At 46.9% G+C, this 24546-nt stretch overlaps 1 protein-coding gene across 1 annotated transcript in view; it reads left to right on the forward strand.

Annotated features, from left to right (window-relative positions):
• The first annotated feature begins 374 nt into the window (after positions 1–374).
• TTLL7 (tubulin tyrosine ligase like 7) overlaps positions 375–24546 on the forward strand; it is a 1017987-nt gene continuing 993815 nt past the window's right edge. Inside the window, exon 1 of the mRNA XM_078659263.1 lies at positions 375–510. The gene's annotated coding sequence lies outside the window, so the exon portion shown is untranslated. The remainder of the gene's footprint in view (positions 511–24546) is intronic.

Genomic DNA, 24546 nt, shown 5'->3' on the forward strand with positions numbered 1-24546 from the left:
CTCTATATTACCCCTCAGCTACTTCTTCTGTGAAGGTTGGCGTTTCCTCTGCCGTTGCTAGGACAAAGTGTTTGCGTTCCAGAATGGGAAGCACCGCGGGCTGGACTAAGAAACTGGTTCCAGGGGTGAAAACATTCAAACACTCCCCTAAAGTCCTTGTTATTGCACGGAGCAGCCGAATATGCTTTGATTCTGTTTTTACGACCGACAAACGAACCACAGAGGAGACAATGTGGCGGCGTCATTCTCTTCCAGCCGTTTTGTAGTTTTCGATTCAATGCGCCACCCCTATGTAATTGTACTGGTTGAGTCCGGCCGGCGTTAACCTCCAGCAGTAATGTGCGGCGCTATGACCGATGAGCAGTGGCAGGGCGGAGGCGGGTGGTACTGGAGTGCGCTATACCAGTGTGCTGTACACTGAGGAGCTCCTTGACCTGAGCACCGGACAGCAGGAAAGGCTAACGCACCCCCGGGGTCCAAGAGGAAACGGAACCGCTGCGGCATCTGCCGGTAAGAGCGCAGTGCACCTACATCTGCGGCTCCTTGACAAGGCAAGGGCAGCGTGGACCACTTCCTAGAGAAGTGGGGTAGTGGCGAAACCGTACGTGTTCCCAGAGCCAGGCAAGATCGGCGCTATTAGAATGTACCATCACGGGTAGGGGGTGTGTATGTGAGCATAGTGGGATTCGTTGTGAACAAGGGGACTCGACTTTGTGGGCTTTCGGGATGCAGGTGCGAAGAGGAAGTGCTCGCGTGGGCAAAGACGAAGTGATGCGGGGAAAGGGATGCTAGTGTTGGCTGGTGGATGCATGTTTTGGCACGAGGTTGCAGATGCTTGTACTAGGGAAGCAGGGATGGAGAGGGGTTATGTATCATAAGGTGATGGGCCACCTGGTGTGCACGGGGGATGCTGATACCTTGCAGGGAGAACGCTGTAGACCAGGATGCGCGGATGCTCACTAGAGGCCATGTGCTGATGTCATGAATGGGCCGTGATGCTGCAGCTGCTGATGATTCAGCATCCTTGGCTGCGCAGCCCTCGTGGGCCAGGTGTTGAGAGGCTGCAGTCGGCAGAGGTGTGCCCCTGAACCCTGCCTCCGAGGGTTTGCGGCCGAGCTAGTCGAGAAAACACGAGGAGAATAATCCGCCTCATAGGTGGTGGCAAGTGAGCACAGCTCACGAATATATAGTCCTGCCGTGCGGTTGTGAGTTCATGGTCCATTCGCACCACAGAGCAGGTGTGCTCTGCGCAGTGACAATAGTCACACCCCTGTGGGCTCAAATGACGTGCTCCATTGTCACTTGAATGATAGGAGCACAGACGACTTCACACTAATACCTTGGTGGCGCAATTACATTGTAATTGCATTTATGTAGCGCTTACTACCCCTGACGAGGCGTTGAAGCGCTTAATTCTGTGCCATACACCGCGCAATCTTTACATGTCCGCGTGAGTAAAATATTTTTTGGGGCTTATCGGTATTTGGGACGAGCCATCATTTATTTGATCGAAGTTCCGGCCCTCTTAGCTACATGAGTATGTACTTCGCTTCTGTTGGTACATGGTTCGAGAGCAACACGCCTCTTGTGTTTTCATTATTCTCTGGAAGAAGTGGGTTGTGCATGACTTCGCGTTGTGTACAAGTTAAACACTCAGCAGGAAGATATTTCATTCCTTTGTAGTGCAACATTTACATTTCAACGGCAGTTGAGCCTGTTTGCTATTTTTTGACTTTCGTCTTGTGATGTACACACATTTTAAAGGTGAAAATCATACGGATTTTACTGCTATAAAGAGTAATTTCTACCAATGTATGTTATGGGAAATAAATAATTTTGGAAACAACATTGCTTTAACTATTTAAAAATTGCTTCCACTGAAAGACCTTTCCCACGTGTCGTGTCACTTGATCGTTTACGGGCACTGCGGCAGGTCCCATCCAGCGCGCGTGTCCAGATGAATGAGTCCCAGAGAACGGTGGGGGTGGGAGCGGTTAGCGGTATGTTCGTCTCCTTGCAGGGCCGGACCTGTGTGGGGTGGGTCGGGGTGTGGGACTGGAGGAGTTGAGCGTTGGGGTCGCTTCTGAGATTAGCCTGGTTAATGATTTGGCAGCTGTAGACACAACGGAGGAAGACAAGATCTTCTAAAGCTGCACAGCACTGCTGAAAGAGTACACTGCCATGCCTCGGGTAGATTGGTGGTGGACAATAAAGGCAACTACTGTTTTTAAAGTATGACAACAGACGTGTCTGAGAAGTGCTTTTAGCATATTGAGACCCGGACTGATTGGCAACCAAAATCCGGAAACGGAGAATGGATATGCTTCATGGGAGAATGGATTGGATTTACACTTTTCCTCCAAGCAGTGGAAACGGTGCAGTGATACATAAGTTTATTGATTTTAAATGACAAATTAAGGTTTAAATGCTCTAAGTGGTATCATACTTCTGTTCTGAAGATGATGTATTTCTACAAATGTGTGTTTTCCCGGCTGCATGAAATAATGATCCCTTATTTGATGATAGAAATATTGGTGCCTGGTTTTGGTAAGTTATGATGGAAGGACAACATATTTAGTCCACATCAAGGGATTAGTGGTACGTTTATGATCAGCAAGGGCGCCACAAACAGATGTGTGGGCCTGATGCCGAAGACATGAACTTGATAAAGACCTCTACCTAACTAGCTGAAGGCCCAGGGACTGCCGAGTTCTAAGTGTTTTTCTTTGTAGTTTCAAAGGTAGTTGCATTCTGAAACATCTTTATCTGGGTTCTTGGTGTCTGGTGCATTCTGAAATATCTTTATCTGGGTTCTTGATGTCTGGTGCATTCAGAAACTTTTTTATCTGTGTTTTTGGTGTCTGGTGCCGGCGGAGACACAAGCCTTTACAGCAGGACAGACCTAGTCTACGAGAAACCACCCTGCAGTTTTTTCTTTAAAGGAGATGAATGAGAGCCATTTCACATGAACATTTCTAATTGCATGGCTTCATCAGTGTATCAAACTCTCTTTCAACGCTGAGCCACCCTTCATATATAAATCCCTGATTTCCCCATGCTTTGCTGTAGGGCACTGATTGAACCAAATCGAAGCATACAGATGTGGCGAGGAAGTATCTCCAGTTGGAACAATTTTGGACCTAGAAGTATAATATTTATTAGTTTTTCACTGAATTCAAGGCATTTTTGTTCAAGCAATCAGACAGGCACTGTCTTTCCAACAAGTAAATACAGTTTTCTTGTTTTGTAATGTGTAGCTGAAATATGATCATGGAAAAATGATTTTTTCCATACCTATGTTATGTGACAGCATTTGGTTCAGCCTAGAATAACATTGAATGGAGCATCTCCTTCCCCTGGTCAAGTGAACCATTTGCTTCACCTCTCTGGGGGTACCCCAGTGAACCGCGAGGCCCCAGCCATTTCAGACTGATGTCTAATTCATGTAGTTGAGTCCAAAGAGATGTTCGCAGGGCACATTGAGGCCAATACCAGAGCTTCTTACCAGCTACATTTGTAACCCATCCTGTGCTACCGATATTAGTAAATTTTGCAGCATCTGTGGATTGTGATTTAATCTTGTGTCTGTTATAGCCCCTTTGTCATTCCCCAGTGTTAATTGCTCTCCTTTACCCCATAGAAGCACCACAATGTCCTTCTTATCCTACACCTGAAAGCATGTTCACCTTCTGCCTCCGCCGGCACCCATGTGCGTTAGAACTACATGTTTATTTTTTCACTACCCCATGTCACGTAATCCACCAAGCCCACCTCCCAGATGCTAACACAGTGAACAGTAAGCGCCAGACAATCTTGGTCTGGGGACCACGTTTAGAAAGAAACAGTAACATTGGGGCATTGAGGCATGTAGCCAAGGTTCTCTCCAGGTAAATTCTAGATTCAGCATAATCTGCAGCCCAGTGTAAATAATTTGCGGCTAGTCTTCCTTTAAATCTTACTCCCTTCTGTCCACTCACGCCTGCTCCCATAGGTACTCAACCTCCTACCACAGCCTGCTCATCAACACACAAAACTATACAGTTCCATTGTGTACCCTCCCCCTTGTCAGGTAGCACGCCTGGTCTACCACCTGGGGGTTAGCTCAGTACCCTTTCATGCCCAACTGTCTTGGACTAGTTCCAGGTTCATGCATTTGAGCCTAGAGAAACTGTCGTAGATGGACCTTAAGGCCAGTACCAATTTGTACTAGTGGTATTAATACAAATGTAGTGCTGCATGCACAAAGGGGTTTCTTTTAATTCTGTTTCAATTTTGGGCATCTTATGGGCCTTCAGTTCTTGCCAGAGAGCCTTTCACTTCCAACCCTCCAAAGAATATCCAAAGCTCATATGTCTTCCCAATCCACTCTGCTATCTGTCCTTCCAAGCTACTCTATAAAGACTTTCCCACTTCACCCATGGCCTGCTCACCCCATGCTAGACCTACAAATGTAGTTCTTTCAGCCAGGCTCCCTCCTCTGCCCTCTTCCTCATGCCCTCCATCACTTGATCGCCTGGACATTTTTTATAGAGTTGTGAGCTCTTAAACAGCTTTGACTGGTGCATAGATTGTGTCATTGCTCTCAGGCAGATGGTCCCACTGACATACTGAGGTCAACCTAGATCAGGCCCGTGCCACTGATATGTAAAAATGTGTGATACCAGATATTGTCAGGACATGGCATGACTTAAATATCTAGAACTAAATATCGTTTGCAAAAATATTGCCCCAATTGAGTTAATAGAACATCTGCAGCTAGTGGGACAATGTAAAAAGTGTTTGGACATGACATTTATATCATACAATATTTTTATACACACTATTCTAACATAACAATCATTAAAAAGTTTACAGTGCTGCATACAGAAAGTTTTTACTGTTGGCTTTGTTTTAATATTCGGCCTGTTGTAACCCTTGCAGTCTCTTTGAAAGGCTCTCACTCCCCCTGCCATATAGAGCCCACATCAACAACCCTAGCCTACTCCTTCTGCCATCCAACCGTGCTCTGGTAAGCATTTGTCCCTCCTGCAGGGCCTACTCCCATCGCCCGTATATCTATAAAGGAAGTTCCTTTGAGCGTACCCCCTTGGCCAGGTGACCAGGGTCGGACTGGCTTATATTGCAATCAGTCAGTGCCCGCCCACTGGGCCGATCTGACAGGTCAATGTTTGGTCCAGTTCTGTGGTCTGTTGGGCTGGGTTTCACTGTCAATTTTCCTGATATTAAAACAAACTTTGCCTACAGCAAGCTCACATCCATGCAGTCTTCTATATCTTGCAAAACACGTATACAGTGTGTCTTTAGAATTTCAAAACTACTCCAATTTTAAACATGAGCTGCTTTTTTGTTATGAAGTCCCCAATTGAAGGGGCACTTCTAATTTCTGTACCAGTCTGACCTCGCATGTGACCCATTTGGCCCACCTCCTGGGGTTATCTATCCCCTGTGATCCTTAAGCACCCAGCCATCTTGTACTATTGTCTGGTTCATGTGGTTGAGCCCAGAGATATAGTTACAGAGGATATTGAGGCCAATACCAAATGCTTCCACCAGATAAATGTATGCCTGTAACACTGATATTAACAAAATGTACAGCAGAGCCTGTAGAAAGAATCTACTGTCAATTGTATTTCAATGTTGTGTCTGTTATGGCCCTTTGAGTCTCCACAGTGGACATTACTCTACATGTCTCCTGAGAAGCATTCCAGGTAACTTTTTCCACCCACTTTTGCACTCTCTTTTGTCCTAAAATCCAGTTTCTGTGAGCACTCTCCACCCATCAAAGGTCCTTCATTCCATGTTCAAACTACATAGGTATGGTACTCGCTAAAATTAATCAGGAAGCTGTTGCCATACATCCCACCAGACACATGTAAAACCCTGGTCACCTTGCTGGTCCTCTCAAAATTGGATTATGGAAATGCACTTTATGCTGGGTTGCAAAAACAGCTTCTATTAAAACTCCAGCGGATGCAGAACGCTGCAGCCAGGCTGGTACTGAACGTTCCAAGGTTCTAACCAGTGGCCCAAAAAATGAGAGGGCTCCACTGGCTCCCTGTAGGAAAAAGAATCCAGTTCAAGTCTGCTTGCCTGGCCTACAAAGCAGTGCATGGATCGGGCTCTCACTTCCTAAAGAGAAATTTAAAATACTACGAACATTCCAGGCCTCTAAGATCCAGCAGCGCTAAGCTTCTCATAACCCCCAGATTTAAACAACTAAGATGGGGGGGGGGAGAAGCTTCATACTAAACACAGCAAAAATATGGAACAAGTTACCCGTGGAACTAAAAAACAGCCCCTCACGGAAAAACTTGAAAACTTTGGTTTTCTCAGCTTAGCGCAGTATGCGTGCTCTAGGCTTGTTCACTGCTACAGTTCAGATCATCAGCGCCAAGACGCCCTTGGGCATTCGTGCGCTCTATAAATCCACCAATCAAATCATAGGTGGGTCTTTTAAATGCGGCCTCTGCCTGGTCACAGGTTCACGTTCAGTGTACCACCTCTAGGCCTCCACATTGTCCTACCCATAAGTCCACCTCTCAGAGTTTCTGGGCAATGCATGGAGAGGTTAAGAGCATCTTCGCTGTTCTGGTATGTCATGCCAAGGTATGCCTTGGTGGTGTTACCCATGGTCATTTTTAACACTCATCAAACATCTCCAGAGGCACCACAAACCTAACAAACCACCTACCAGCACATGAAATTCTCCAGCAGTTGTTTCCTGGTGGGTCTTCCTTTGACTTCCCAGGTGACTAAGAAAATCTTTTGTAAAAGGTGTACTTGCAAACTCGTGGCAACTTCAGAACCAGGCCCTTATTATCTAGCGGTTGAAGAAGTTAGATCTTCCAGTAGAATATGTCTAAGCCCTTCTTGGTGGACTCTTACTTTTTTAGTGAATTACACCTACAATACTCCTTAGTTTTCTCCACAAACCTTTAATTTTCTGGTAATTTTAGGAAGCTGTGTCATTCAGAGGGTTGCACTTACACTGCTACTAGGTGGAATTTACAGATTCCTACTTTTCTGGTGGTTTTCAAAGATACTTCTTTCAGTGAGTTGAGACTATACTGGGCCTAATTGACTCCATAGACTTTTAATTTTCTGGTGATTTTGGGAAGCTGTGCCATTCAGCGGGTTGCACCTACAAAGCTATTAGGTGGGAAACACAGATTCCTAATTTTCTGGCAATTTTTAAAGCCTTGTCTTTCAGTGAGTTGAACCTGACCTGTGCCTAGATGAACTTCATAGATTCTTAATTTGCTGGTAATTTTGGGTAGCTGTGTCATTCAGTGAGTTGCACCTACGCTGCTACTAGGTGGGATCCACACATTCCTAATGTTCTGATGGTTTTCAAAACCTAGTTTTTCAGTGGGTTTAGTCTAAAGTGTCTGGATGCAATCCCTAGACTATTAACTACTGTTGGTTTTGTGGGTTTAGGAAGGTGCTTTTTCCTGTGTGTTGTTCCTATGCTTCTCCGAGATGGACTTCATGGATTCTCAATTTTCTGATGCTTTAGCAAGCTGTACATTTCTACATTCTTTACACTGAGGTGCATCCTTGAGTGTTAAATATCTCCTGTAGTATCTGGAAAACTGCTCCTTCTAGTAAGTTGCAAAGCCTCTCCTACGTGGAAGTCATATTTGCTACACCTCTGGTAGTTATCTTACAGTGAGTTGCATCCCTTCCACTACTTAGTGGACCCTAATAATTTTCTAACTCAGCTAATGGTTTTGTGAATCATTGTCTTCAAGTGGGTTGTGCCTAAGCCATCTTTAGGTAAACTTTATAATTTTATCTTCTGTTGTAATTTCTGGCAAGTTCTGTCTTCCAATTGGATGCACTTTTCATTCTAGGTGGCTCGATTGACTACTAGCATGCCAGAACGTTTGGGCAGCTGGGTCTTTCGGGAGGGTTGTGTTTCCCCCGCTTCTAGCTGGACCCCATAGACTTAAGTTTCTTTTAGTCTTTGGGATCTCTGTTCGCAGTAGGTTGCTCATTTGCTGCTTACTCATGGACACCATAGACTCTTAGTCTGCTTGGTAGCCGAGAAGCTTCATTTTACAGAGGATTGAGCATTGCTGTTACTACATTGACATACAGAATCCAAAATAACGGTACAGTTTTGGAAAGCTGCGTATTCCAGTGTGGAACCCTTAATTAATTTTGGTTTTGTACGCTGTACCTTCCAGTGTGCTCTGCCACTTCCACACATTTGTAAAGCTTAGAACTCAACAGTGAATCAACAGATACACCACTGTAGCGTCCAGACAATTATAAAAAAAAAGAGAAAAACAATTACTCTAACCTCACACCAAAATGAGATACTACACAATTCAAATGGGAATTCAATTACAGGGCTGTTATCTCATCTGTAAATCTCAGTTAAGCGATGCACCCTGGCGGTGCCCCTCCCAGCTCTGGTAGGCCTAATGTCTATCTCTGCAATCTCCTGTATGAAGTATGGGCTAATACATTGATTAGGCACAAGTGCAATCATTCTGGCTCACTCCAGTGGCTTGTGCGTAGATCATCTTAACAGTTTGTGCCACTATGAGTTCACACAGGCAAAGTTTAAGGTTCTTGAAGAATTTCCTCTGCACATTCAGTCTCTCAGTGTTTTCCTGGCTAAGCCCCATTTTACTTTCTTGGTGAAGATGCAGCCCTTGTGGGTTTGGTGGGTGTGTTCTGTGAGCTCGCTCATACAACAGTGGCTTCACTGATGTGGGAATGTGATCACAGCTTCACTCGGGCAACGTACTATGCAGATGAGATTAAGAGTTGTAATAATCCCTCCAAAAGTATCTTCTCAATACTAAAACATCTTAAAAGATCGACGGCCCTTAATGCAACCTTGATATCGTCAGATGAGCAATGCGAGGCTCTTGCTTCCTTCCTTCCTCTGCCTCCTTTTTTGTGGAGAAGTTGGATAAGATCTATAAGTCCTTCTCCCAGGTAGCGCTATGCCCTGACCTTGTGCCTAGTCCCTTTCCTACGCATACTTTGGCCACTTTCCCGACAATCTCCCAAGAGGAGCTATCTGTGCTGTGTAGCAAGGTTAAGTCTGGTTCTCGCACTGACCCCTTTAAGCCTACCTGTGCTCCTTACACCCTTGAGCCAGGGGATCAACCTGTCTTTCTCTACGGCGGTTGTCCTCAGCTCATGGAAGCAAGCCAGGGTGGTCCCCTTGTTAAAAACCACCTAATCTCGACGCAGCCAAGAGAGCTTCCTCCCCATCTCCCTCCTGCCCTGGGTCTCCAAGATCTCTGAGGCCTATATCAATTCCATCTTGACGGGTTATCTGGAGGAAAATAACATACTGGACCCCTCCCAGAATGGTTTCCGTCCTGGTCACAGGACCGAATCTGCTCTCCTAGCTGTGACAGAACATCTGAGGTGGGCTCTAGACAAGGGTCGTACTTCGGCACTGATCTTATTAGACCTTAGTGCCACGTTCGACACTGTGTCCTACCAGATCCTGCTGAAACGGTTGGAGGAGGTGGGCATTGTTAATGTGGCCCTGGACTGGTTTGCCTCTTTTCCTACGGAGAGGACCTTCCAGGTAGCCGTCCCCGTTTTGCCTTTGGAGTGCATACTACCAAACAGGGGGGGCTGCAACGTTCAGCCTTGAGCCCATCCCTCTTTAACCTGCATGTACAACCATTAGCTACGGTGGCTAAGAGCAGAGGGCTCACAGCAGCATCATATACGGATGATACACAGTTGGTAGTCGCACTCTTGGATGACTCCACGCGAGACGCTTGCAACTTCCGGAGTGATCTTGAGGCTATCGCGGAGCGGATGACTGCCAACTGTCTCCTGCTCAACACCAGTAAGTCCAAGGTATTGCTGGTAGGGAAAGACTCTGAGCTGTGGAGTGAGCACTGGTGGCCTGCCACTTTGGGGCATGCACCTGCCCCCAAACAGGCGGTAAAAAACCTGGGTGTCTGGGTAGACTCTGCGCTCAGCTTCCAAACCCAAACTAAGTAGATGGCGGGGACCTGTTTTGGCATATTGCGGGAGCTCAAACCGCTGGTGGGGTTCTTCAACCCCTCCATCAGGCAGGTTATTGTTCAGGCTTTCATTCTGTCGAGAATTGATTATGCCTGCTTACTATATCTGGGGTCTAACAAGACTGAAATCTTGAGACTGCAAAGGGTTCAGAACACTGCGGCCAGAACTCTCCTTGGCCTACCTAGGACTTGCTCTGCATCTAGTGCTATTCGTCGGCTCCACTGGCTGCCTGTGGCCAAACATATAGAGTTTAAGTCCCTGTGTATTTCTTTTAAAATCTAGAACTCCTCTGCCCCAGGTATTCAGGCCAACCTGCTTGCACCTTACACCCCTTCCTGTAAACTTCGGTCGATGGGGTAGCATTTGGCGGTTATCCCCCGGGTGAGGAGGGCACATGCTGGGCGGCGTACCTTCCGCACTTTGGTAGCCAAACTCTGGAACGCGCTTCCTACTTCCATCCACAGCCTGAAGAATTATTTAGCATTCCGTAAAGCTATCTAAACGTACCTTTTCCCTCCTTTGTAGGCCTCTTCCTTGTTAGAGGCTGTGCAGTTTTCTGCTATCAGCGCCAGGACGCTCCTTCGCTGGGGCATCAGCGTGTTATCTACAAGAACGCATAACATAACATAACATAACATAACTCGGCATACAAGCAACTGGGCAGAGAACAGCACAGTAGGCCTGCACAGCAGCGCTTGTCATCAGCAGTTGCAGCCTCAAAGACTTGATGCCAACAGGAGCTCAATCTCAGCACTCTCAGACTCTGGCCAGATCTCCAGCAGGTGTTCGTCTTCGGCAATTATAACTTAACAAGCTAGATCAGGGTTTCCACATAGGCGGAAATGACAGTTCGCCTTGCATGAGAGCCTGTATCGGGCAATGACAGCACCAGTCTTTTAGCACACTGAAGGAATGTCGGGTGACAAGATGTTGCTCTTTAATTGAGTGTCTTGGCATGGCTCACTACGGGAACTATAGATCAGAGATATGGGAGACTCCAAACAACATGGGTCTTTCCTGACTTTATCTTTATAAACAGAAACTGCTATCTATTATCCCAGCCATTTACCAAATGGCAGTATTGAAGGAAAACTAATCAGCAGCCCTTTGCTACAAAATAATTAATGTCTCCACCCTCCACCCACATGAATGCAGTCAATACCCTGCCACTTTCCAGGGAAGCTTTATTCATCCTCCATCTGGTGCCATTTATAATGGATCCCACTGATCATAGTACTCAGACTATTACCATGCAGAGTCTTACTACCATACATGTTCTACACATCTATCTCACATATATATCCGCTTGACATGCATACAGAACTGCAGCGCAAGGTCTGGAGGTCAGGTTAAAGCAAACATTTGTATTAGTGTGGTGGGTACACTATCCTCTCTTTTGTCAAAGAAAATGGCCTGGTCTGGTCAAGACTAATCGTTCACAAAACTCAGAACACTACCACAACCGCTTCATGCAACAAGGTCAGGAAATGGGCAGTAGTCTTATGCTGGTTCAGACTGCACGCATGATGTCCAGGTCACAAAACAGGTTCTTGGCCTATGCTACCTTGGCCAGGCCTGGCCTAGGCCTCTGTGCAATCAATCAATCAAATCAATCAGGCATTTGTTAAGTGCAACTACTCACCCGTAAGGGTCTCAAGGCGCTGGGGGGGGGGGGGGCGTTAGCAGACTTTAGTCCTTCGGGGGGGTCTGTCGAAGAGCCAGGTTTTGAGGTTTCTTGCGAACATCGGGAGCGATGTTGTCTGTCTGAGGTGGAGCGGCAGGGCGCTCCAGGCTCGGGCCGCGAGGAAGAAGAAGGAGTGGCCTCCCAATCTGGTCTTTCTGGTGCTGGGGACCACAGCGTAGGAGAGCTGGGCAGATCATAGGGTCCTCTGGGGTGCGTGGAATTTGAGTCGGCTGTTCAGGTATGCTGGTCCGGTGTCGTGGAGGGCCTTGTGGGCGTGGGTGAGCATCTTGAAGGTGACTCTAACTTGATGGGGAACCAGTGGAGTGTGCGCAGGTGCTGGGAGATGTGGCTGTGTCTTGGCAGGTCGAAGACCAGTCTTGCGGCGGCGTTTTGGATGTTCTGTAGCTTGCGAGTGAGGTTTTTGTTTAGTCTGGCGTAGAGTGCATTGCTGTAGTCGGGTCTGCTGGTGACCAGGGCGTGAGTGATGGTCTTTCTGAGTTCGAGGGGGATCCTTCTGAAGGTCTTACGTAGGAGGCGGAGGGTGTGGAAGCAGGAGGACAAGACGGAGTTGATCTGGCGGTCCATTTTGATCTCGGAGTTCAGGATGATTCCCAGGTTGTGTGCGTGGTCCGTGGGGGTGGGCGGGCTTCCGAGGGCGGGGGGCCGCCAGGTGGCGTTCCATGCTTCAGGGTTTGGGCCCGTGATGTATACTTCTGTTTTGTTGGTATTTAGTTGTAGGCAGCTGTTTTTCATGGATTTGGCAACGGCTTCCATGCCTTCTCGAAAATTGTGTCTGGCAGTATTGGGCTTGTTGGATAGGGAGAGAATGAGTTGGGTGTCGTCTGCGTATGACACAATGTTGACTCCGTAGGTTCTGACGATGGGGGTGAGCGGAGCCATGTAGACGTTGAAGAGTGTAGGGCTGAAGGAGGACCCCTGGAGGACACTGCATGTGGTAGGTGTAGGGTCGGAAAGGAAAGGGGGGGAGTCTGACCCGCTACGTTCTACCGGAGAGGAAGGAGCAGATCCAGTTGAGGGCCTTGTCTAGGATCCCTGCATCGTGGAGTCTGCATATTAGGGTGCGGTGAGAGACTGTGTCAAACGCCGCTGAGAGGTCGAGGAGGAAGAGGGCTGCTGTTTCTCCTTTGTCCAGTAGGGTGCGGATGTCGTCTGTTGCAGCGAGGAGGGGAATCTCATACTGTGGTTTTTTTCTGAAGACAGTTTGGGAGGAGTCGAGGATGTTGTGCTCTTCGATGAATGTGGTGAGTTGGCTGTTGATGGCTTTCTCGATAACTTCCGCTGGGAACTGGAACAGGGAGATGGGTCTGTAGTTTTTGAGGTCGGTGGGGTCCGCTGAGGGTTTCTTCAGGAGGGGGTTGACCTTGGCGTGTTTCCAGTTGTTGAGGAACGTGGCGGTTGCCAGGCTGTGGTTGATGGTGTGGCAGAGCATGGGTGCGATGGTGTCGGCGGCTCTGTTGAAAATGTGGTGGAGGCAGGGATCCGTGGCGGCCCCGGAGTGGATTGACTTCATCGTCTTCAGTGTGTCTTCGGTGGTGAGGGCTGTCCAGTTGTCGATCGCTGGCTTCAGGTTGTCGGGGTGTAATTGGTGGTTCAGTGTGTTGGTTGTCTTTGTCGAAGTTGTAGTAGATGCTCTTGATTTTGTGGTGGAAAAAGGTGCTGAGTTTGTCGCAGAGGTCTTGTGAGGGAGGGATGTCGGTGGACTCGCTGGTGGGTTGGGCGAACTCCTTGATGATGTTGAAGAGTTCTTTGCTGTTGTGTGCGTGAGTGGATATTCTGTCTTCAATCGCTTTTTTCCTCGTTTTTCTGATGAGTTGGTGATGGGCGTTGGTGGCGGCTCTGAAGTTGTTGTAGGCTTCTGTGGATTTGGTGTTCCTCCAGGCCTTTTCAAGGCGGTGGCAAGTGCGTCTGGACTCTCGAAGTTCGGTGGTAAACCATCTGGCTTTCTTGGCGTGGGTGTTGTTGATTTTCTTGAGGGGGGGCTATGGTGTTGGCGCTGTTGGAGATCCATCTGTGCAGGGTTTGGGCTGCAGTGTTGGGGTTGTCATTTTCCACGATGGTTGGGGTGGAGTTGCAGAGTGATGAGGTTAGCTGGTCGTCGGTGATTCTGGTTCAGTTTCTTAGTGGGAGCAGGTGCAAGAGTCTGTGGATGGTGGGTGTTCCGAGGGTGAAGTGGACGCATCGATGGTCAGTCCATGGGAGTTCAGTGGTGTGGCTGAAGGTGATGGAGTTACCTGTTGTGAAGAGGGGGTCGAGGGTGTGTCCTGCTGAGTGTATGGATTCAGTCACGAGTCCAGTGTTGCGGAGGTTGTCCAGGAGGGATGTGGTGCTGGGGTAGAGTTGGTTGTGCACACACTAGATGAGCATGTTTGCAAGGCCAAACACAAAGACAGGATATCAGTTTCAAATGCAGTTGGGTATCCAGGACAGGGGTTCACACCAGTATCCTGTGCATGGGACATTTCCATCCCATTGTCCTCTAATTTCTTTGACAGTGCTAACATTATCTCTCTATTCCCTTTCACATCAGCTTGTATCTGCACCAACTTTGAAGAACCAGAAGGCTCAAACCATTTTCTATATACAACCATCTCTGGATAGAATGTGATAAAAAAAAAACATGCGCTCTAACTTTGTATCTGAGAGGTGTGAAGTGCCAGCTCCACATTTAAACAAGCATTTACAATGCAATAGGTCTCGCAGTTGTTAGAGTTTGAGCTATTGGCATTGTAAATGGCAATGTCTTTTATTTATGTGTTGGTTTTTAAAACATAAATAAAAGGCATTGTCATTTACAATGCCAATAGGTTAAACTCTCGCAAATGCGAGACCTATTGCATTGCAAATGCTTTTTTTTTATGTAGTTGTCTGTGAAGTTCCACTTGCAAGTCATGGAGCACGCCCAGGTCAAGCAGAATCTGTGGTGTTTCTAGACAACTGAAACAGCCAATTGTTTTATGGCCATTTCTTGCAGGGGCTTCACAAAAAACAACCACGAGGACTGACAGGGGAGACCCCTCAGCAATCCTGCATATTAATGTTTTAGGAGAAAAGATAGTTGCAAAAAAATACTAGGCGTGACCGTCTGGACAAGATTGGATAAAACCAAAGAAAAACAGCAGTCTTTGCCACGTTTGGGGTGTCTTTAAAGCCCTAGCCTAGCAACATTTTAACTACACTCTGCATCTGCACTCTAAATCTGCACTCTGCACTCTGCACTCTGAATCTTGAATCTGCACGCTGCACTCACACTCTGCACGCTGCACTCACACTCTGCACTCTGAATCTGCACTCTGAATCTGCACTCTGAATCTGCACTCTGAATCTGCACTCTGAATCTGCACTCTGAATCTGCACTCTGAATCTGAATCTGCACTCTGAATCTGCACTCTGAATCTGAATCTGCACTCTGAATCTGAATCTGCACTCTGAATCTGCAATCTGAATCTGCACTCTGAATCTGCACTCTGAATCTGAATCTGCACTCTGAATCTGAATCTGCACTCTGAATCTGAGTCTGCACTCTGAATCTGAATCTGCACTCTGAATCTGCACTCTGAATCTGCACTCTGAATCTGAATCTGCACTCTGAATCTGCACTCACAATCTGCACTCACAATCTGCACTCACAATCTGCACTCTGAATCTGCACTCTGAATCTGAATCTGCACTCTGAATCTGCACTCTGAATCTGCACTCTGAATCTGCACTCTGAATCTGAATCTGCACTCTGAATCTGCACTCTGAATCCGCACTCTGAATCTGAATCTGCACTCTGAATCTGCACTCTGAATCTGCACTCTGAATCTGCACTCTGAATCTGCACTCTGAATCTGCACTCTGAATCTGCACTCTGAATCTGCACTCTGAATCTGAATCTGCACTCTGAATCTGCACTCTGAATCTGCACTCTGCACTCTGAATCTGAATCTGCACTCTGAATCTGAATCTGCACTCTGAATCTGCACTCTGAATCTGCACTCTGAATCTGAATCTGCACTCTGAATCTGCACTCTGAATCTGCACTCTGAATCTGAATCTGCACTCTGAATCTGCACTCTGAATCTGCACTCTGAATCTGAATCTGCACTCTGAATCTGCACTCTGAATCTGCACTCTGAATCTGAATCTGCACTCTGAATCTGCACTCTGAATCTGCACTCTGCATCTGAATCTGCACTCTGAATCTGCCCTCTGAATCTGCACTCTGAATCTGCACTCTGAATCTGAATCTGCACTCTGAATCTGCACTCTGAATCTGAATCTGCACTCTGAATCTGCACTCACAATCAGCACTCACAATCTGCACTCACAATCTGCACTCACAATCTGCACTCACAATCTGCACTCACAATCTGCACTCACAATCTGCACTCTCAATTTGCACTCTCAATCTGCACTCTCAATCTGCACTCTGAAACTGCACTCTGAAACTGCACTCTGAAACTGCACTCTGTAAGTGTGCTTACCCCTCTTCGAGTGCACTTCCTCAGAGGTAAGAAGCACTATATACATTCAGCTACACTACAATACACACCTTTCGCGAAATTATTTTCTTCCTTTGGTTGTCTGCCCTGGACTATATATATATATATATATATATATATACTACGTGTAAAAAACAAAAAAAAAGCTTAACACAAAAAAGAGACAGGACGCTTTATTACAGTTTTATAAACATCAACTTTATCGACTGTTAACACCTCTCTTGGATCCGAAAAACCCAAACAGGAAATCACGATGATCATCACAAAATATGTAATTGCGCAGACAAAGCTTGAGAATACTTTCATCGTTAATAGCCCATAGCCAACAGCAAGATCTCAAATACTCTGTACCCAACAATACCTAGGTTACACTGCTAGATTGATTTAGTATGGCACTGGAAGGGGAGGTGTGTGTACGAGGCCTATCATACTGTCTTCATAAATGTAAAAAGCCTACCTGTTGTGCTGTTCGGTAACTTTGCCCTACGGCTCCGAGAATATTTGCTGAAAGAACAAGCGGGAGGCGGCTCGGGCGCAGCACGTCTTCCGGAGACGTGCGCGTCCACAGAGCTGAGTCGGCTCGTGCACAGGCCAGTAGCGGCTCGTGCACAGCGCTAGACTCCCTTGCCAGTGAACACGGCGACTATAGAACTCGCTGGCGGGAGCGCTTCGCGCTCCAACGCCAGCTCGGCTTAAAAAGATACACCATGGGCTCAAAAAAGGTAATTGAAAAATGTCTGGTCTGTGCCACTGATAGGTTTTTAGATCTAATGTATGTGCGTAAATTATGGAACTACACTAAACAGAGTGGTATTGCAAAAAGCTGGATGGCCCACATTAGCTCATAGATGCAATATTAAGTTGCCAGTCATTGGCATTATAGACTCTGTATTACATCCTATGCCAGTCATTGTCATCATATACACTGATACTTCCATCATATGCCAGTAATTGCCATCATATGCACTGGTACTTCTCATAGGTCACTCACTGATATCACATTTCAGGGTACCTCATTACATCTCAGTCAGTACAATGATACATCTAAGCATCCCATTATGTGCAAGCAAGTGTGGCCATTTGCACATGTTCCCCTTGTAGGTGCCATAAGGGATTGTACCTCTCCTGGGTTGGTCCTCATATGTATTTATCCAGGGATATTGTGGAAATGGAGCGAGGCAGTCTGCAGGACATTTGCTGATTCTCAGCCTGCTGTCTTTTCTTTGATACAATGATTTTTATATGCTTGGGTGGCCCATCATTTGACATCATATGACAGCCATTGGTATTACAAGCCTAAGTAACCTCAGCACATGTCATCATTTCTACCATATGGAAAAACAAGTAACAAACCCCTCTGCATTTCAGTCATTGTTAGACTCTCTCTCTTTCTGTCTTTCTTTCCTTCCCCTCTCTCACTCCCTGACTCTGTATCTATCTCTCATTGACCCCTTGCCTGCTGTCCTTGACATATTAGAACTATAGCTATATTGGTTTCTATTACACAAAGCTGCACACTCACCTTGTGGTAGATGGGGTTATGCAATTAGCAACAGCAATTCCTCAAGGGATTTCATTAAATATTCTTTCTCTATTTATCTTGCCAGATGTGTTTAACTAATCTCTATACTATTAAATACTTACTGAACTATGCATCAAACTATAGTCTAATGTAGGACAAAACAAGTACCAAATCTTAAGAAGTGTTTTTTCCTACATTACAATAGCCTCATAACCCCTCATAGCAGGCTATACTGGCCATTAAAGGCCCGCCCCAGCTGAGAGCGGGCCTTTAATGGCCAGTGTAGCCCACTACGGAGTGCTATAGGACTATTAGAACATTCTGTCTCTAGAGGGTAGAATGTTCTTATTAGTAAAACAAAGTCCTCACGGAGCCCAAGGTGGTTGAATCCCCTCGGGCTCTGTGAGGCCTTTGTTCACAGTAAAGGCTGTGAAAGGAAAACATTAAAATGTTGTTGCTCCAGGCTTCTACCAGCCATTAGAAGCCCAGAGCACTCCACTGTCTTTAATGGAGCGCTCAACATTCCAATGTTCTAATATAGCCTTAGAGCCCGAAGTAGCTAGAGTCTTTATCAAGGGAGCCGGTATTATTATTATTATTATTAAAAAAATTTATAGAGCGCGTAGTCACCCGAGGGTATCCCAGCGCGTAGAGACCGCTATGGAGGGCTCTAAGGCTATCAGAACATTCTGCCCCAAGAGGGCAGAATGTTCTAATTTGTAAAACAAAGGCCTCACAGAGCCCGAGGGGGTAGAAATTCTCTCAGGCTCCGTGAGGCCTTTGTTCACAGTAACAGCTGTGAACAAACATTGCAGTGTTGTAGCTCCAGGCTTCTACCGGCCATTAGAAGCCCAGAGCACTCTATTGTTTTCAATAGAGCTGCCAACATTCCAGTGCTCTAATATTTATTACATACTTTTTCAGGTCATTTTTTAAAAAAATAATGTGGGTTTATAACCTCTAAAACACAAAGCCAGAGTGTAAGCAGACAAAATGTAAACAATACTTTGGTCAATCAATCAGCATTTGTATAGCGCAGCCCTATCACCCCTAGGGGCATCTGGCTGCTGAGGATGCCAGGTCTCTGTCAAAAAGCCAGATCTTGTGTTCCTTTCGGAAGTCCTCCAGGGAGGGGGCTGTTTGGAGGTGGAGGGGCAGGTCAGTCCCGGTCTTGGCGGTGATGTATGAGAAGGAATGGCCCCCACTGCAGCTATGACAGATGAGAGAGGAGGAGCTCAGCTGTCTTGTGGCCAGGTGAAAGTTCAGTCGATGGATGATGTAGGGTGGTCCTTGATCATGTAGAGCTTTGTAGGCATGCGTGAGGATCTTGAACTGGCATCCCTTCTGTATGCGGAGGAAGTGAAGGTTTTCTGAGGTTGGGGTGATGTGGGTACATTTGGATATGTCCAAGATGAATCTGGCTGCAGTGTTCTTTATGGTCTGGAGTCTTTCGATGAGCTCGGTGCAAATTCTGATGTAGAGAGCCTTGCCGTAGTTGAGGCAGCCTGTGACAAGGGCCTGCGGAATGGTCTTTCTAGTGTTGATTGGGATCCATCTGAAGATTTTGCGGAGCATGCGGAGGGTGTGGATTCAGGAGGAGGCAACTGTGGTGACTTCTCATTTCATGATCAGTTGGATGTCGAGGATGATGCCAAGGGTGCGTGCATTGTCTGTAGGTGATGGTGTTGCTCCAAGTTCTGCTGGCCACCAGCTGTGGTCCCATATGGAAGTGTTCCTCTCAATAATCAGCACTTCTGTTTTGTTGTAGTTGAGTTAGAGGCAATTGTCTCTCATCCATTTACTACATTGTTCATGGTGTTGCAGAAGCTGGTTTTGGCATTAGAGAGGTCCTCGTGAGGGTGAGCAATAGTTGAGTGTTGTCTGCATAGGAGATTATGTTGAGCCGTCTGGGAGGGGGGGTCATGTAGATGTTGAACAGGGTGGAGCTGAGGGATGATCCTTCGGGTACACTGCATATGATATCCTTGGGTGTGGAGGTGAAGGGAGGCAGTTGGATGCTCAGTGTGCGTCCTGTAAGGAATAAGGTGATTCATTTTAGGATGTTTTGCTGTATGGCGATGTTGTAGAGTATGTCAATGAGGGTGTGGTTGGAGAAGATGTTGAAAGCAGCAGAGAGTTCGAGGAGGATCAGGGCCACAGTTTCTCCATGCGTTGGCGGCCAGCATGGCTCGTGGGTGTCGGGCGGAGGGCGCCGGTGGGTGCGTAATGTAAAAAAGAAATAAATAAACACTTACCTTTCTGCCAGGTCCCACTTCTCTGCTCCTGCTATCCTCATTGGACTTGAGGAACAGAAAGCACAGTCAGGCTCCCCTGACCAATCACAACGCTGCATTGCAGCATTGTGATTCGTCTGAGTGTCCTGGTTCGACGTTCAGCTAGGGAATTGGGGCCTGATCATGTTCTTCATGCAGGCATGGAGAACAGGGAAAGTGCCCATGACTGTTTTGGGCCAAATAGTCATGTTCACTTAGGAGTGGGCAAACCACTTCTCCCCTGCTCTAAGAGCAGAGCAGCCCCGCCCACCCGCAAACCAGCACAGAAACATAAAATGATAACTCAAAGTTATTATCATTTTATGTTTCCTTTACTATGTACTGCTAAAAGCAGTGGGCGATGCTCCTCCTCCATAGCGGAGGAGCCGCCAATATCTCCATAATTAAGAAGAGTTCTGGTATTGTATGAGGCCACAATCAGCTTAGTCTTAGTGCTGTGGATAGCACAGAATCCTGATTATGAGGTGTCAAGTAATAATAATAATCCACATTTGTAAAGCACACAATCACCCGTGAGGGTCTCTAGGCGCTGGGGGCCGTCGGGAAGATTAAGTGAGCTATTGCCCAGAGTCACATGGTGCTGGGCTAACCTGCCGCCGGAGCCGGGGATCGAACCCTGATCCCCAGATTCCAGCGTCAGTCGCCCTGGCCGCGGCGCCACACCTGGTTTTGTTCCAGGTATCCGGTGAGTTGTTCTTTGATGGCTTTCAAAAATATTTTGGCTGGGTAGGGGAGCAGGAAGATCAGTCGGTAATTTTTGAGATTGCTGGTGTCAGCCTATGGTTTCTTTAGGAGGGGTCTGACCTCTGCATGTTTTAAATCTGTCTGGGAAGTTTGCTGTGAAGATGGAGATGTCGAGGATGGTGGTGCGTGTTGTGCTGATATGGTTGGTTCTGAGGTTGAGGAGATGGTGGTGGCAGGGGTCAGTGGGTGTCCTGGAGTGGATGAATGACATGATGGCTGTGGTGGTTGGAGTGGTGAGCGGAGACTCGGTGGTGATCGTTCGGTTGGTGTTCACTGGTTGGCTGACGTTGTCGAGGAGAGTGGTGGGTTGGGGGTTGAAGTTGTTGTAGATGCTGCAGTCTTGCTGTGGAAGTAGTTTGAGAGGGAGTCGCAGAGTTCTTGGGAGGGGGTTATCTGTGGCTGTCAGGTTGGAGAATTCCTTGACTATTTTGAAGAGTTCCTTTGTGTTGTTGGCCACGGTATCGGGTGATGGCTGATCGCTTGGCTTTCTTGATGCACATTTGATAGTTGCTGAGGGCTGCTGGGCAAGCAGTTCTGTCGGAGGGGTTCATAGTGATGCACCGTCTCTCTTCTTGAGTTAGTGCCAGCTGTGCTTGGTGGTTTTGAGGTGTACCATCTGGCTGTTTTGAGGCTTTGTTGCCTTTTGATGGTTTCAATGAGGCAACTCTGTCGGCGCAGTTGGTGAGCCAGGTGGAGACGTTTTGGACAGTGTTGTTAAGGTTTGCTGAAGCTTCGAGTTGGGTGTTGCTGAGGTCCTGTGCCCACTGAGTCCCAGTTAACTTGCATCAGCTATGTTGGGAGGAGCTATGATGCTTGGCGATGGTGTGCTGGCATCGGAGATGATGAAATGAACGGTGGCATGGTCGGTTCAGGTGAGTTCAGTAACGTGGCTAAATTTGATTCTGTCCCTGGAGGTAAAAATGGAGTTTAGTGTATGTCCGCCTTTGTGTGTGAGTTTGGTGACCAGTTGGGTGAGGCCAATGTTGTTCAAGCTCTTCAGGAGAGTGATGGAGTTGGGGTTGTCAATGTGGAAATTGAGATCGCCAAGTAGGACGTAGTTGTGGTAGTCGATGGCTAGGGGGCAATGAGGTTGGAGATGGCATCGCAGAAAGCTGTTTGACGTCCTGGGGATTCTGTAAGCGAGGGTGCCTCTTATCGTGATCTTAGTGTCGGTCTGCAGTTAGAAGTTGAGGTGTTCCATGAGCGGCATTGAGTGGTCATTGGTGATGGTGCATCGGATTGTTTCCTTGAAGTAGATGGCAATGCTCCTGCCGTGTTTGTTGGTGCGGTCTCGGTGTATCATCTTGTAGCTGTCTTGTAGCTGTTGGGAGTGGCTGTGATGATTTCGAGGTGTAAATGGTAGTTGTGATGTAAAAACTGTGTTGTAACGGCATATATTGTAATTGTTGGCATTGTAACGTCATATATTCTACCGGCGGTGCGGCTGCATAGTGGCCTTCATAAGTATTCTTGAGAGGTGGGAGGGGCTGACAGGGAGGCAGGGGGCGGGGAGGGAGGAAACCAAAGGGAACCAGTGGGAGAGGCAAAAGCAGGGTGGTGAGTGTGGGGGAAGCAGAAGGCAAGCTCTGATTAAGCAAGTCAACAGGAGAGCTAAACAGAAAAGCCACATAAACAAACAAACAGAACCTAAGCCCAACTAAGCAGAAGCTACAATTATCAAAAGTTACCCTCAGAATAGGCTAGCACAGCCTAATATTACCAGCGCTGAGATTATGCGAGTAGCAGTGTGATACGATTACCATGCCGGGCAGCGGGACCGAACCTGGGGCTCGGGCGTAGTACGCAGCTGAGTCTAGTGGAGCTAGGCTGCAGGGGAGTGGGCCACCACACCAGGGTCAAGGACTGCTCACTGGAGCTGTGCAGCAGCCTCCATTAGTAGTCCTGGGAGTGTCTGGTAGGGAGGCATGAGGGTGGGGAGTGTGGAAACCAGAGGGAGTGGAAAAAAGCTGCGGGAGCGAGGGGGGCAGAAGCTAAGCTATGAATAGGCAAGTCAACAGAAGAGCCAAACACAATCACCACACAAACAAACAGAACCTAAGCCCAAATAAGCAGAAGCTACAATTATTAAGAGTTACCCCTGGGATAGGCTAGCACACCTTAATATTACTAGCACTGAGAGTATTGAGGAGCTGTATGATCGGATTACCACACCGGGCAGCAGGACCGAACCTCGGAAGTGGAGTCTAGCAGAGCTAGGCTGCGGCGGAGTGGCACACCAGACGAGAGTCAAGGGCTAACATTTTAATGCTGTTTCTTAATCAAACCAATTCTTCTTTCAAGATATCAGTGTTTGATGTTCTTAAAATCTTGCTTGCTTAATAAAAAACAGCTGACTATGGTCAATGTGTTGGTCTCCTCACCAAATGTACATCAGAAGACCTTCGGGACAGAGATTATTAAATCCAAGGTACCCACTGTCCTGGGGAAGAAAATATAAAAAACAGAAAGACAACACTTATCCTCCTAATCCATATCAGTACATATAACGACATCCATTGTAAAAACCCAATCAAGTATACGCTACTGTGACTAGAAATGTACATTATTTACCCAACCATATATTTCAGTCCAAACATTATTTATTAATCAACAACAGTGATTATACACCGTTTATTTTGTATACTTCTTATAAGTGATCTAATTCGTTCGAAATCAGTCACACTGAAACTAATATTCTTACTTGTACAAAGATGATTTTACTATGGCCAACAATGGGAAACCTGTTATTCGCCAAAGAAAAAATAATATTTCATTTGTGAGAAACCCTCAGTTTATGTGCATTAATAGCTGTTGTTAGTGATCTGTGTATCCATTTGGCTATTTTGGAACTCAAATTGCCCTGTGCCAAAAAATTTAAATATGTGAAATTAAATCACCAGACTTTGCAAGCGTACCAGCCGTTGTAGTGTATGCCTCTGTGCCTATGGTGCGTGATTAATGACAATTCAAAGTGTCTCATTCTTCAAAAAAACATAGAACGATTGCTGTATTGTTGTTTCAAGGGTAAGACTTGCCCATTGTTAAATGAATACTATGCCTGTCTCCATTCATGACCTCAGTGGAAAGACAAGGGGCACTGTTACTGCCCTCAGTGAGGGAAAACGAAACTTAATAAATAACAGGAGCACTCTCACAGCCTTCACAGACTGGCAATCACACAGTACAGGAAGCACTCTCACAGAGTACTAGTCACACACTAATGAAAGCATTCTTACACCCATCGCTTCTTATCAGACCCGCACTACTGATGGTACTCCGACATCCACCTGAGTTGCAGTCACACATTACCAGAAGCTCTCTCAAATTGCTTACAGACTAGCAGTCACAAACTAGCAGCAGCTCTCACATCCCGATCAATGTACCTAACCGACAGTGGCGGCCGCACAGGTAAGAATGGTGGGGCGGGGTAAGGTGGGGAGGAATTTGACAGATGATGGTATAGGTAAAGTTAAATAAAAAATAAATGAAACCACTTTCCTTGCGCTCGCCACATCGCCAAGTTGGCGATGCGGCGAGCGCAAGGTAAGTGGTTTTATTGATCATTTAATTTCATTTGACCTATCCCGTCGTCTGTCGACTCCCCCCCCCCACCCCCAGCGTACCTCACTGCTCTTACCTGTGCCGGGCGCCACTGACAGCCGACAGCACTCACACCACTCATACTTTAGAAGCAGGGCACAAGTCCTGAAAAAAGAAGTGGGGGACGATGTCACCGGAAGTGACGTCACGACAGAAAGTGACGTCGTGAAGGTGGCTTGCACCATC

Source organism: Lissotriton helveticus, chromosome 1_1 (genome assembly GCF_964261635.1).
Source record: "Lissotriton helveticus chromosome 1_1, aLisHel1.1, whole genome shotgun sequence".
Taxonomy (NCBI): Eukaryota; Metazoa; Chordata; class Amphibia; order Caudata; family Salamandridae; genus Lissotriton; species Lissotriton helveticus.